At 37.8% G+C, this 14,928-nt stretch overlaps 1 protein-coding gene across 1 annotated transcript in view; it reads right to left on the bottom strand.

Moving 5' to 3' along the window:
* LOC140230157 (uncharacterized) overlaps positions 1 to 14,928 on the bottom strand; it is a 48,075-nt gene that overhangs the window by 14,489 nt on the left and 18,658 nt on the right. The window lies entirely within an intron of this gene.

The following is a 14,928-nucleotide window of genomic DNA, read 5'->3' on the forward strand; positions in this document are numbered from 1 at the left end:
TATTCATTTAATTGCTAGTTAGTCAATATTAGCGGTTTTTAACATTCTTCTTGACCCTAGTTGGATATTCTTAAAGACGGGTTTGACTCTTTTTCTGTCAGTATTGATGAAAGTGTTTGTATTTCTTTTTTCCACAAGGGCCGGGGTTATGATTATGTAGTCTTCTGCAAAATTATGTTTAGGTACTTGTCTAAATATTTCACATAGTAACCACAGTTCACGACATTAAAAGAACATTGACAATTCGTTTTAATCAATTCCATCTCAACAACAATAACAAAATAACCATTAAGTTTCATTCCACATAAAACTCTCACCAAAACAAAATCACGTATTTACTTCATTATATATATATATATATATATATATATATATATATATATATATGATATACATCTATTCATATCTATGAAGACCTGAATATAAGAACGACCCAAGTCCAATTTTTGACCAAATTCAGTTTGACATGGGAAATTGTAGCTTATGTAGCTTATTCTTTCATTACACTAGAAAAGTGAGCATAATTATGTTGAATTTTCTGTATATAAGTGTAGCCCATATGGCTACTAACACATATAATAAGGAAAAGAATAGAAGAAGATAGAAAGTTAAAGAAAACAGAAGCATTACAGTTGTTTTCCAAGTCACCCTGTGACGTCAGTATGAGTCATTTCACCTTCTTGGAGTTTATGAAACTCTTTATTTTGCTTCCAGCTAGACTTTCTTTTTTTGTTTTGTCAATTCTCCTCTCCCAAGAAAAGTTATTGGTGCTAGGAATTTGTGAGTTTGGCATTGGCTATACTTTCTCCAGCCAGTGGTCAGTTCCCCGCACTCTCCATCCCCAAAGCCCCCAATCCAAATTATGGGAATGACGTGTTTTTGCCCTCTGATCCCTAAACATGAATGACCCTCTGAGCTGGAAGGTCGTTCTCCAGCCATAACTTCTCCTTTATTTTGATGTACTTTAGTGGAGTAGGTCAGACAGGAATTCCAAAGACAAATTCAGGGACAACAACCCCAAAAAATGATGACGATAACGTTGGACGTCATAAGGACACTAGCATTCATTTGTTTTATGATTTTATTATCCAAGAAACAATAAGTCTTGACCAGTAGTTACAGAGAACAAGGAAATAAAGAAACTAAAAGACAGTGGGCGAATTAATCAGAAATTGAGATGAATCATAGAAAACGGAGTTCCACAGAAACGAATTGGAGGAGCTAATGGAAGATCTGACCAATAAGAAATTAATTTCCAGTGAAGATCACACCCCAAAATAAGATTTAGCCAATGAAATACTTTTAGGGAAAGGATACCAATAGCAAAATTGTTATAAAAGACCTTGTTTGAGGAGAGTTAGATTATTGATAGAAGAGAGGGGACACAACATAGGAGCTGCGTGATTAGAGAGACCGGCAGATAGAGAAGGGTCAAGAATAGTTGGAGACCACATCTAAGATAGAGTCAGGAGATCACCTTTCCTTGTACATCATGCTCCCCTCCATATCAATCAACTAAACTCTATCAACGCTGTGAATGAGACGAGGATCATGGTTGGACTGCCCAAGAGTCAATAAGTTAAACGGTGAACAACAAGTCGAGAAACGGTATACATCACGACAAAACAGAACTTTGGTTTACACCAATGTGGCGTGTAACGAACTCGAAATAGTCGACTGATGTCACCAGAGATGTTGAAGCGTCCTGTCAGGTTGCCACAACGTGGACGGCAATGGTGACGAATCGTTTAAGGAAGCAGTGAAAGCAGACCGGTTAGCAGACGCCCCAGCCCCTTGGACGAGCTCGATCGACATGCAGACGAGAACCTCATCCCGTGACCCTGCCGATGTCGAGATAAGTGGCCACACCCACTGACATCATTTTCCCTATTAACTAAATCCCTCCCTTTCCCATAGATAAAGATGGTAGAATATGAAACGGTCTCCAAAGGTGTAGAAGAGTAAAGTGATAAATGATGTGTTCATTTGTGTTGTAAGGAAAGTAATTGGTGTTTGTAATCAAGTATCTATATTTCAGACCTACGAGAAGGCAGGTCGGTGAATAAATATGCTGTGAGCAGCATTGACATTGTCCATGTAAATTTTATCCCTTCTCCCGCATTTTATATTCACTGTTGTTGTGAAGCAATATTTAGTCTCTTTCTGACTTTTGGAAATTTGGTGATGATTGGTGTCTATGTGATTAGCTAACCCTCGACCAGTACAGAGAGAAGCTAATAGACCAGACCAACATTTATCCGCCTCTGTACAACATTGGTCGCCCATTTGAGACGATTAGGGGTGTGCGGGCCCGCACGGAACTCACCGACCTTCTTTCCCGTTTATCAGCACGATGCTCTAGTACTTTTATGATAGGTGTAGGATTTTGGTTAGCATTTGTTAGAAATATGCTAAATATGTGCACCTCTCAACTGGTAGTATGTACACTGTAGGTTAAGTTCTTGTAGCGAATATTTGTTTTTGTTGTGATGGTGGTTATCGTTGTTAATTTTCATCCATATGTTTTGATTTTGTCCTTATTCGTTCTGGCAATGAATGATATGGCAATCAATGTTCAGGAGAGGGATGAATGAGTAGATCCTGTAGAGATTCGAGTAAAATGATGTAATGCCGATATAAACTGTGATTTTAAAGATCACCGTTTTGTTCTTTTCTTTGAGATGCTAACACTCAAAACTTTGAAATTTGACCGTTTGCTTTCGGTACGCACGTTACTTGAATGTGCAAACATTTGGAAGGCATGACAGCAATTTGTTTACGAAATGATGATTAGCGTGCGTGTGGTTGTGCGTGCGTGGAATATCGAGATAGTGGAACCAGAGAGAGATGACTTTCCTGATTTGAGTCACAAGCTCCGACCCCGTACCCAGTGTCCCCTTTTCAGGTGGAGAGCAATTAGGGACCACCTCTATGAATGAGGAGGACTGTCTCCCCAGGACGGTCAAAAAGGTGTCCGCTTCTACCTGGTGTTGTTGAAAGTGATGTAAGAAAGAGAAGTTTCCCGTCCCCAGTGTCCCCCTTTCCTCAGGTGAGAACTTGCATTGGGACCGCCTCAATAGATGAGGAAGACTGTCTCCCCAGGACGGTCAAAAATGTGTCCGCATTCACCTGGCAGGCTTGTGTATTATTGAAGTCAAGTTGTGCAGCCAGTTGTAGAAAGTGAAACAGGGTTGTTTCTTTCTAGTTTGGTTGATCGTGTTGATTTTGGTAAAGGTTGTGCTCTTTTTGTTTCCACTGACATAGATTTTGATGTGTGTTGGTATGTTTGTGTCCATCGTTGTGCTGTCATGTTTTCCAAAAGCAAAACCAGCAATTTACAAAACTGTTCGGTTGTATGAGGCATCAGTATCGTTCTGGAAAATGAAGCCAAAAGATAGGATGGCCGAATTTCAAGAGAAGGGTCATGAATATCAAAAGTTATGTCCAGGGCGTAGATGGTATGATTCCATGGGAATTCCGGAGTATTCTTGATAGTAGTGAATTTGTTTTCCTCGACAAAGTTATATTCGAAGTTGTGTAGCATGTGTCAGATAGTGTTTTTTTTTTTGTGACTGACAAAGGGAGGTTAGGATTTTTAAATGTGCATCTCAAAAGTTGATGAGATGTTTATGTACAGTTGACGTACATGAATATTGATCAAACGATCTGTGAATTAGGGCATTAGAAAGAGAGTGTCCATAACTTGTTGAATTTTGTTATTGTTACTTTATCAGTTTTGCGTCATCTAACCATGACCATCTCGATTTGAATTGTTGTGTATGTGCTTTGATTTACTAGGGTTGAATAGTCTGGATAGGATGTATTCAACAGTCTGATTATTTTGTGTTGTATGTTTCATGGCAGCAAGGCCATGGTGAAGGGCTATTGCCAAAGAAAGAAAAAAGCAGCATAAAGAGGCTTATGAGAGGAATAAGGACTATCGAGTTTAGGAGATTGTTAGTCTCTCCGAACCTGCCTTATACTTCTACAGATGAGGAATAACTGCCCATCTTGCGTATTTCTTGTGTAGTACAATGTACCATATCATGATGGACACTGATGTTATCATTAATTCGTATATCATGTGTTTTTGCTATGGGGAAGAGTTATCCCAGGACGAGTATTGTGATGTATTATGTTTGAATTGTTTAGTGTGATGCTAATGGCATTACATTATGTTTAAGAATTTGCGAAAGAGTTATTATTGTATTTCAATTAAGTCGAGGACGATTATCCTGATGTCGGGAGTGCAGATTAAGCAAGCCCTACAATTAAATTCGCATTGATGTTTTAAGTGTTTTGTTATTAGTTCTCGAAGTTTACGAAGTCTCAGGTTTGAGAGGTGCAGACTTATCATTAATTTGTTGGAAGCTAGATACTTTGCTATGATTGTTATAATGTTATTCATGTCTAACGATGATAGTGACATGTTATTTTGATATTTACCATTAAGAGTATTGTATGTGTATCCTTACTTTGATGAGTATAAAAAACCAGTGAGAATTAAGATCGGTCAAAGCCAGGTCGCGCAAGGTGGTTGGTATGCTGGTAAATAGTATGTAAATACGACACACGTTCAACCCAATTTCGAGGACGAAATTTTTCGGAGGTGGGGTAGATGTAGCCCATATGGCTACTAACACATATAATAAGGAAAAGAATAGAAGAAGATAGAAAGTTAAAGAAAACAGAAGCATTACAGTTGTTTTCCAAGTCACCCTGTGACGTCAGTATGAATCAGTCTTTTCCCCTTCTTGGAGTTTATGAAACTCTTTATTTTGCTTCCAGCTAGACTTCCTTTTTTTTGTTTTGTCAATTCTCCTCTCCCAAGAAAAGTTATTGGTGCTAGGAATTTGTGAGTTTGGCATTGGCTATACTTTCTCCAGCCAGTGGTCAGTTCCCCGCACTCTCCATCCCCAAAGCCCCCAATCCAAATTATGGGAATGACGTGTTTTTGCCCTCTGATCCCTAAACATGAATGACCCTCTGAGCTGGAAGGTCGTTCTCCAGCCATAACTTCTCCTTTATTTTGATGTACTTTAGTGGAGTAGGTCAGACAGGAATTCCAAAGACAAATTCAGGGACAACAACCCAGAAAAATGATGACGATAACGTTGGACGTCATAAGGATACTAGCATTCATTTGTTTTATGATTGTATTATCCAAGAAACAATAAGTCTTGACCAGTAGTTACAGAGAACAAGGAAATAAAGAAACTAAAAGACAGTGGGCGAATTAATCAGAAATTGAGATGAATCATAGAAAACGGAGTTCCACAGAAACGAATGGGAGGAGCTAATGGAAGATCTGACCAATAAGAAATTAATTTCCAGTGAAGATCACACCCCAAAATAAGATTTAGCCAGTGAAATACTTTTAGGGAAAGGATACCAATAGCAAAGTTGTTATAAAAGATCTTGTTTGAGGAGAGTTAGAGTATTGATAGAAGAGAGGGGACACAACATAGGAGCTGCGTGATTAGAGAGACCGGCAGATAGAGAAGGGCCATGAATAGTTGGAGACCACATCTGAGATAGAGTCAGGAGATCACCTTTCCTTGTACATCATGCTCCCCTCCATACTAATCAACTAAACTCTATCAACGCTGTGAATGAGACGAGGATCATGGTTGGACTGCCCAAGAGTCAATAAGTTAAACGGTGAACAACAAGTCGAGAAACGGTATACATCACGACAAAACAGAACTTTGGTTTACACCAATGTGGCGTGTAACGAACTCGAAGTAGTCGACTGATGTCACCAGAGATGTTGAAGCGTCCTGTCAGGTTGCCACAACGTGGACGGCAATGGTGACGAATCGTTTAAGGAAGCAGTGAAAGCAGACCGGTTAGCAGACGCCCCAGCCCCTTGGACGAGCTCGATCGACATGCAGACGAGAACCTCATCCCGTGACCCTGCCGATGTCGAGATAAGTGGCCACACCCACTAACATCATTTTCCCTATTAACTAAATCCCTCCCTTTCCCATAGATAAAGATGGTAGAATATGAAACGGTCTCCAAAGGTGTAGAAGAGTAAAGTGATAAATGATGTGTTCAATTGTGTTGTAAGGAAAGTAATTGGTGTTTGTAATCAAGTATCTATATTTCAGACCTACGAGAAGGCAGGTCGGTGAATATGCTGTGAGCAGCATAAACATTATCCATGTAAATTTTATCCCTTCTCCCGCATTTTATATTCACTGTTGTTGTGAAGCAATATGTGACCCTGCACCTCAAAACAAACAAAAAGTCGCCAGATATGATTTTTTTGTTAAGACCGTATTCTGAAAGAGCAGACTTTAAGCTTTAAAATGATGTATAACTCAAATCAAATGGACTCTCCTAACCTATCTAAATATTGGAAATAAAGCACAAACGCTTAATCTTTACCAAACCGTGCTAGCTGTGCGATGAATGGGACAAAAAACAGGAAGTAAACCACCAGAGTAACAACAATGAAGGGATTATCAGATTAAACTGAAATTAAGCGTGCCTCATTAACACATTCTGTCCATAATTAATGCCAACTTTCACAGCAGTACAACTACTCTTTCAAAAGTTATTAGAGTTGAAAGTGAAGAGTGTGGACAAGGTTTTTCAGAAATGAAAAAGGGATTCTAAAAACACACCTAATCACACTATTCTACCAAAAATGTTCGAGATTAACTGCTTAAAAAACGCACTTTCTTGCCCGTTTTATGATACCAAATTTTTGCATAATGTAAAAGAAGACTCGCTCTTTCAGAAAATATGAAAAAAGTCAAGTTCGGCTAGGTTGACCCATTCCACTTATTTTCAGTCCTCACGCAAAATCAGTGTGTGCGACTTTATGTTCGTTTTGAGGTGCACTGTCACATATTTAGTCTCTTTCTGACTTTTGGAAATTTGGTGATGATTGGTGTCTATGTGATTAGCTAACCCTCGCCCAGTACAGAGAGAAGCTAACAGACCAGACCAACATTTATCCTCCTCTGTACAACATTGGTCACCCCTTTGAGGCGATTAGGGGTGTGGGGGTTGCATAAGTTTTGATTATTGTTGCCAAAATGACGTCATAGATTGCAGTAGTCTCTCTGTGGGAAATGACGGCACTGAAATCCTCAAAATGCACACCTTTCGAATCGATTGTAAGATTTCTCTCAAAATCAGTCAGCAGTGAAAATGTAACTGCAGCTACAGTTTGCTGTTTACTTCATTTCCTCAAACTTTCATGGACCTATTGCTGCTTTCACATAATTCACATTCACGCCCAATATCTGTGTATTCGGTTTTTGATTGCCATATTGGTTTTTCTGTGGAATAATTATGTCTGAATGTCAAATTAATTTGTGTGCACATTACCGGGCACAGAAAGTGCTAAAGAGGTTAGGTAAACGCTTCGCTACCAGTTTATACACTGCCATTTTTACGACGTATGAAGATGTTATCCTTAAGAAAAGCAATACAGTCAACATGAAATACACATGAAGTGAACAATAACTTTATTCAAAGTTCATGCTTTTTCTGCGTCTTTTGTTACATTCTCTGTGAACTAACTGCAAAACATTTTCATGATACGTTTTACCCCTATTTTACCAAAACATGGCCCTTCCTGTATACACCAATAAACAGATGTACAAAATACAAACATTGGTATAGTCCATTATTCATTCAACCTTCTCCTGCACGTTTGCATCAGTATATGTACAACGTGCATGCACATTTCGTCATTGCCGATGCAACTTATTTACGCAACGATTTTGTTCAAGATTCAAGATTCAAGATTCAAGATTCAAGATAATTTATTGTCATGTATAAAATATACATAAAATTTGTTTTCGGACATACATAAAGATAGAGGTGCATAAATGAAGAATATAAATCATGAAATAAGTTAACATAAGTTTTATACCATACATACATAAAATATATACATTTAATACAAAAAAAAAATGAAATATTGCAGGAGAAAATAAGCGTATATAAAGTATGCATTTCCCCCCCCCCCCCCTTCGCCCTATTCACCCCATCCAGGCACTTCCATATGCTAGAGCACTCCTCCAGTTGAGACTTTAACACATGTTCTACACACCACTACCCCCCCCCCCCCGACTCTCAAAGAGTACACTTCCACATACACACCCACACACACACGCACACACACACATACACGCACACACACATACCCCACACCCGCGAGTTACACCCATATAAACTTATACATACACACACACACATACACCAAAACTATCACCTAATCAACGTGAAAGAGCGCTCCAGCACACAAAAAGCCTGGGCAAGGATAGGAGACAGTAAATTATCTCAAAGAGAATTTGCTGCGTGACAAAGGCTATAAAAAAAAAGAGACATTCATACACCATACTAAAATATAACAGGCAGTGTGACGTATTGCAAATACTCAATAATGTTATCATATTTGTATTTTGTTGAAAAGTTCTCTTAATTCTTTTCCTTCGTTCCTTTTCTGCGTATGTTCCAGTAACAAATACAATATATAATAAATTAAAAATGTTTCATCACAAAATCTAAAACATTCAATTCAGTCATAGGTCATAGGGTTGGCAAGACATGCAGCTCAAAACTTCCCAGGTGTACTGTTGGCTCATTCACAATTACACTGCTGCTGTTTACAAATTTGTGTACAGTTATTTTGCAATGAGTCAAAAATATGTAACAATTCAACATAACTAATGAACAATACAATTGTCATCAAGTGCACACATACTGGACTTTCACACCACAAATACATTGCACAAAGGGTAGTTAAGCTCAACACATACAATCCATGTAGATAGGTCAGAGCCCTGCTTGGGCCGAGTCATCTGGCACTTGTCTTAAAAATACAACTCATGAATCATTAAAACAGTTCACATATTTCAAACATATAACATATACTATAAATAACAAAAAAAAATAACCTCATCTGTTAAATCTGCTATTGAAAACTTTACATGCTGCGATCAGAAATGACCGTCTGAACCTCTCCGTCTTTACTTTTGGAAGTCTAATTCTACCTGATCTGTTTACAGTCACCTCATCATGAAGCGGATGTGATTCATCTTTCATTACAATATCAAGTCTAGACACAAGAGCAGATTGTACAATATCCTCTAGATGTTGCACAGGCATTCCTATAATTTTACTGGCTTGTGATACAACCCTTGTCAATTTGGACTTATTTTTCTCTGTTAAACAACTAAACCATGCTACTGATGAGAAACACATAACAGACAGTATTACACTTTGATAGAACAAGACAAGTGTTTGACTCTTCACATTAAATGACCTGAGTTTTCTAAGGAAATACAATCGCTGGTTTCCTTTTGACTGAATTTTCTTAGTATTTGCATCCCACCTAAGTTTATCGTCTATAATTGTTCCAAGGTATTTGTACTCTGACACCTGCTCTATGGTATCTCCCCCAATGGAAATCCTGTCATGATTGTTTTGACCAGTTTTACCAAAATCAAAAATCATCTCTTTAGTTTTCCTGGTGTTTAAAATCAGTGATGTTTGTTCACACCATTCCACAAACTTGTCAACACTTCTCCTGTAAACCATTTCTTCATTGTTACGTATCAATCCTACAATACATGTGTCATCTGCGTATTTCACAATATGACAAGATGGACTTACTGGGCTATCACTTGTTAAGAGAGTGAACAAAATAGGTGAGAGCACACATCCTTGTGGTGCCCCAACATTCAGTGTTCTATCATCGGAAACTACCTCCCCTAGGCGTACTCTTTGCGACCTGTCGGTCATGAAATCTCCTATCCACAGAGACAGATATGGGTTAACCTTCATGACATTATGTAACTTTCCAGTTAACAAATGTGGTACAATGGTATTGAAAGCTGACGAAAAATCCTTCTTATGTTCGTAAAATGTCAGCTTCTATTCAATCTGGATATCAGAAAAATTAAATACTGCATACAACCATTAGACGATATACATATCATCCCTCTGACTAGTATCCCCTACTCGCCAATAACCATTGTTTAGATTATTGGTAGATATCTAAACACTGTATGAAAACTAACTGTTTATCATTGTTCATTTAAGTGCGCGTGTTCTGAGACTCGTGCGACACGCAGCACTACGTGATCGTACAGTACTCCAAGAGTCCAAGTACGGAGGTTAAGGTACAAACCAACACAAAGTTATATAATTATACGGTAACATACAAATAACGATCGTCATATTTATCACTATATGAGATCTTGTTTATGTACAGAGAGTGAAAATAAAGGAAAAAAATGCCACGAGCCGCTGTAGTTGTCAAGTTTTCAGTGGGGCTCTCTCTGTTTGTTGTTTTGGTTGTGTTTGGTTGTTTGGCTTTTGTGCATCTTGCGCACCTTGTTTACTTTACTTTGATTTCAGTTTTTATGAAAATGCACAAAACATAATGTTCAGTAGTAACCTTTTCCTCTCCCATTTTTTTTTCTTGGTGCATCGATAAATGAAAAAAAAAATTGAATTGATTGATTTGAACAGCTATTACGGCGAGTTATCCACTTCACAGAGAATTTGATTTCAGGCAACAGGACATACTTGATACCTGATACATAATTTCCAGTTAGATACCTTGTGATTCAATTTCAGTTTCCACAAGTTCAGGTAAAAAACATATAAATACACAATCAATCAGTTCTAACACATACATATAGAAACCAAAAATTATTTTGGATAAGTACATAATCACAGTTAAAAGTTAAAAAGTGTGTGTTCATGATTAACATAACAATTAAAATAAATGGTGGAGGAAATCAGCAGTAGGCCATTGGCCTTCCGAGGCTGATCCCATGAGCAAATATACAATATTAAAACTGTATGTCGTTATACACTGTTACATAAATCATGAGTCGCATAAAAAAGAACTGGATTTGCAATAAATAGGGACAAGAAGAAAAAAAAAACACATCCAAAAGGAAGGAACCATGACATACCAAAAACAGCCATAAAAAGGGTGGGACAAAAAGATGGGCAAGAATTATCATTGAATGCAATTAAAAAAATATATATATGGTTTGAGCATGTAATATTCTATAAAAATCGACAAAGACAAAAAAAAATACATATCATCATAATTTTTCATTTCATTTCACACATGCATGTTCACATGCATGTTTTTTTATTTTCATTTCCAATCAAACACAGGTAATACACTTTGACATGATTACATATATTGGAACATAATAATACATATTGGTTCTTTAAAGAACTTCATGGAAATGAAAATTGAGGGGCTGCTAAAAAGCGAACTTGTAGATTGCAGTCCCCTCACTTACGTTACATTACTACAATACATTAATTATATATGACTTTATAACACAATACAACGATACATGTACCGTACCGTACAAGCTAATCATTGAAAGTATACAGTTTTCATTCAATCGAATCGGATGGTTACATGAAGTACAGTGTATACGCTTTCACATGTATACACATACACATAGACATAGACATACACATACACATACACATACACACACACATACACATACACATACACATACACACAAGCACACACACGTACCCACATACACATTACGCACACACACGCACGTACACACACATGTATGCATCCACATACATTGTGCACACACAGAAGAGAGTAGGGAAAGAGAGGGCGGGAGGGGGAGAGGGGGAGTAGAGAGAGCGAAGGGCAGGTCAACAATCTCGATACGGGGTGAAGAAAAAAGAACAACAATTCCAAACAGTCAAACTAATCATGGGGTACATATGAGCTAATCAAATATTTCTTTAAATTACTAGAGAATGATTTCAAACTAATGGAATCTTTTATATTTTTCTCAAGGGAATTCCAAAATTTTGGGCCACTGTAGATGAACGTGGATTTTGTAAATAGAGTTCGGGTAAGGGGCAAATGATATTCATCTGTTTGACGAGTGGGGTATTTATGAATATTTTTATTCTTATTACTTCTTATAATACCGAGTATCATTGAATAATGTGAGCAGCTGATTCTTCAGTGTGTACATATGCCAAGCAATATCGTGAGCCGCGCCCCGCCACTGAGGGCGCACCACTTCCAACATGATCAGAGCCCTCCATTACGATACATGTGCTGAGTACAGTGTAAAAGAATAATTGTAATACATTGTACAATGAATGTAGAAGGCTCCGATCATAATCACCACAGGCACGCGCGCTATTCCCAACCTGTACCACTCTACATCCCCCACCCGAGGCGGCCGCCCGGCGGCGTTTTTTTTTTTTTTAAGACGGCACAGATTGGGGCATGGCGCGTGTTAAACCTATGGGAAAAACGTTGGGTTAGGGTTTTTGGTTATGGATATGGTTAGGGTTAGGGTTAGGGTTAGGGTTGGGGTTAGGGTTAGGGTTAGGGTTAGGGTTAGGGTTAGGGTTTGATGGTTAGGGTTAGGATTAGGATTGGGGTTAGGTTTAGGGATAGGGTCCCCGATACATTTTTAGTTTCCCCAATCTGCGCCGTCTAAAAACAACACGCCGCCCGGCGACCCCCACCCCGGCGCGCGCACCCCTCCAGCGCGCCGGGGTGAAGGTCACCGAGCAGGCGCCCGAATGGAGAACACAGAACAACACATGCCGAGAATCAGCCAGTGCACTGTATAGACACAGTAGGCCTACAGTTCTATGAACAATATCGGTACGCATTAATCAACTGTAACTTAAACTGTCTTCTGAATGATGAAATGGTGGAGCATAATTTCAAACTGGGGTTAACTGAGTTTCATATTTTGGGGCCTGTATACCTTATTGACTTTCTTGACAGGCTAAGGCGGTAAAATGGTACATACAAATTATCAGAGTTTCTAGTTCTACAGTTAATTGACTTTGTTATTGCAAATAAAATAATCTTTAAAAACATCAGGCAGTAAATCATTAGAATATTTGTACATGAAGCATGCTGCCTGCAGTGTATACAAATCTAAGACCTTTAAAACCTTCAATTTCTCAAACAAAGGGTTTGTCGGAGCTAAAAAGTGAGAGTTTGAGACACAATGGACTGCACGTTTCTGGAAAACAATCAATCTGTTCAAAAGATATTTAGAGCAGTTTCCCAATACAACATTACAATATGAAAGATGTGGCAAAACCAAGGTATTATAAATATTTAACATAATTCGAAGAGGAAGCAAACTCTTCAATCTGTTTAAAATACCCCCTGCTTTTGCTATTTTACCTGAAATATTTTGAACTTGATCTTTCCATGCGAGATGTTCGTCAATAATGACACCAAGAAACTTTGTTTTTTTAACATTACTTATTTTTTGGTCATTAATGGATAAATCAAACAAAGTTGTATCTGGCTGTAATTGCTAAGGTGTAAATATCATAAAATTTGTTGTTGTTTTTTTCAAAATTAATAGTGAGTTTGTTGGATATAAACTAGGAATATACACCTTTTCAAGTTCTGCATTGAATACAACATTCATATCATGGATATCCTTGCCTGACAGAAAGATGTTTGTGTCATCAGCAAATATAATGGGCTTTAAAACATCACTTACAAAAGCCAGGTCATTAACATAAAGCAAAAAGAGTAATGGACCAAACACTGATCCTTGCGGGACACCAACATTGATATATTGAAATTGTGAAGTATGATTGTCAATAGACACATATTGTTTTCTGTTTATAAACAAATAACTTTCAAACCAGATTAACACATTGCCTCTAATTCCATAATGATACATTTTACTTATCAGAATGTTGTGATCAATAGTATCAAAGGCTTTTGATAAGTCTAAGAATAATCCAATAACAATATTTTTTTTTCTTCAAAAGCCAAAGTAGCATTATTGACAAATTCTAAAAGGGCCATAAATGTGCTATATCCTTGTCTGAAACCAAATTGCCCTTGATACAGGATTGCATTTTTTTCCCAAGAATGAGATCAATTTTTTGTGTACCAACTTTTCGAAATTATTAGGGGTTGATCACAATGATGACTGGGCCCAACAACCAGTTACATCAGGCAAAACAACCTTAATAGCATTTTTATGATGTACCTCATTTCAATGTAGAAGGATATCGCTGTAAACGTGGACGACTCCGCTACCTATCTTTCGTGCATACTAAACTAACAATAGATGATTCCTGACTATAGGTGTATATTGGAGAAACGCGGCAATTGCGGCTCTAGCTCCCTTGAACACTACAGGGCTAAGCATCGTTCGGCTGAAGAGGTAGGACGAGAGTAGGTCGAATCATTGATCTCTTCGTAGACGACCACATCCTCTGCCCGGTTTTCACTCTATTGAACAACAAGAAGAATTATAATTTGTTTTCTCTCTATCTCGCATGATCTTCCCATATAACAAAATTGATTTCAATATGACGTATAAGAGAAGAAAGAAAAATAGAGCAGAACTAAAAAAAAAAAAAAAAAAAAATTGTTAATGTCTTGAAGCACCCGCACCCCTAAAATAGAAAATAGGTAATAACCGAAAACACAAACACCTAAAGGCACACATATTCAAGAATTAAAACAAGCTAGAAAGCAAATAAAAGATTCGTAGATTAATACAGGAGGTTGTGAAATGCAACGAATGGTCCCGGAAAAGCCTAAATGTGCACGTTGTAGAATGTTATCTTTCATTGTCGACAATCTATTTCAACACACAGATAACACTCCCCTCCCCAACCCCAGCATTTGCATTGAAGTTTAAGCTAAATAACAAGACAACCATTCCGAGCTCAGCACTTTGATTAATTGTAATGGAGAAGGGCAAAGCTCGGTAGTAACAGTCATACCGTGTCTTGTGTTACTCTCAACAGCATATTTGGTGTTGTATTTCGTGTTGGTTATGGTGTTGAGCAAAATATCGTCCCAATTCAAGACATTGGCTTTCTTTGTCATCTCTTGGAAACTGTATTAAAATAGAGTTTCAATTGAGTTAACATAATCACCTC

Source organism: Diadema setosum, chromosome 6, assembly GCF_964275005.1.
Source record: "Diadema setosum chromosome 6, eeDiaSeto1, whole genome shotgun sequence".
NCBI lineage: Eukaryota > Metazoa > Echinodermata > Echinoidea > Diadematoida > Diadematidae > Diadema > Diadema setosum.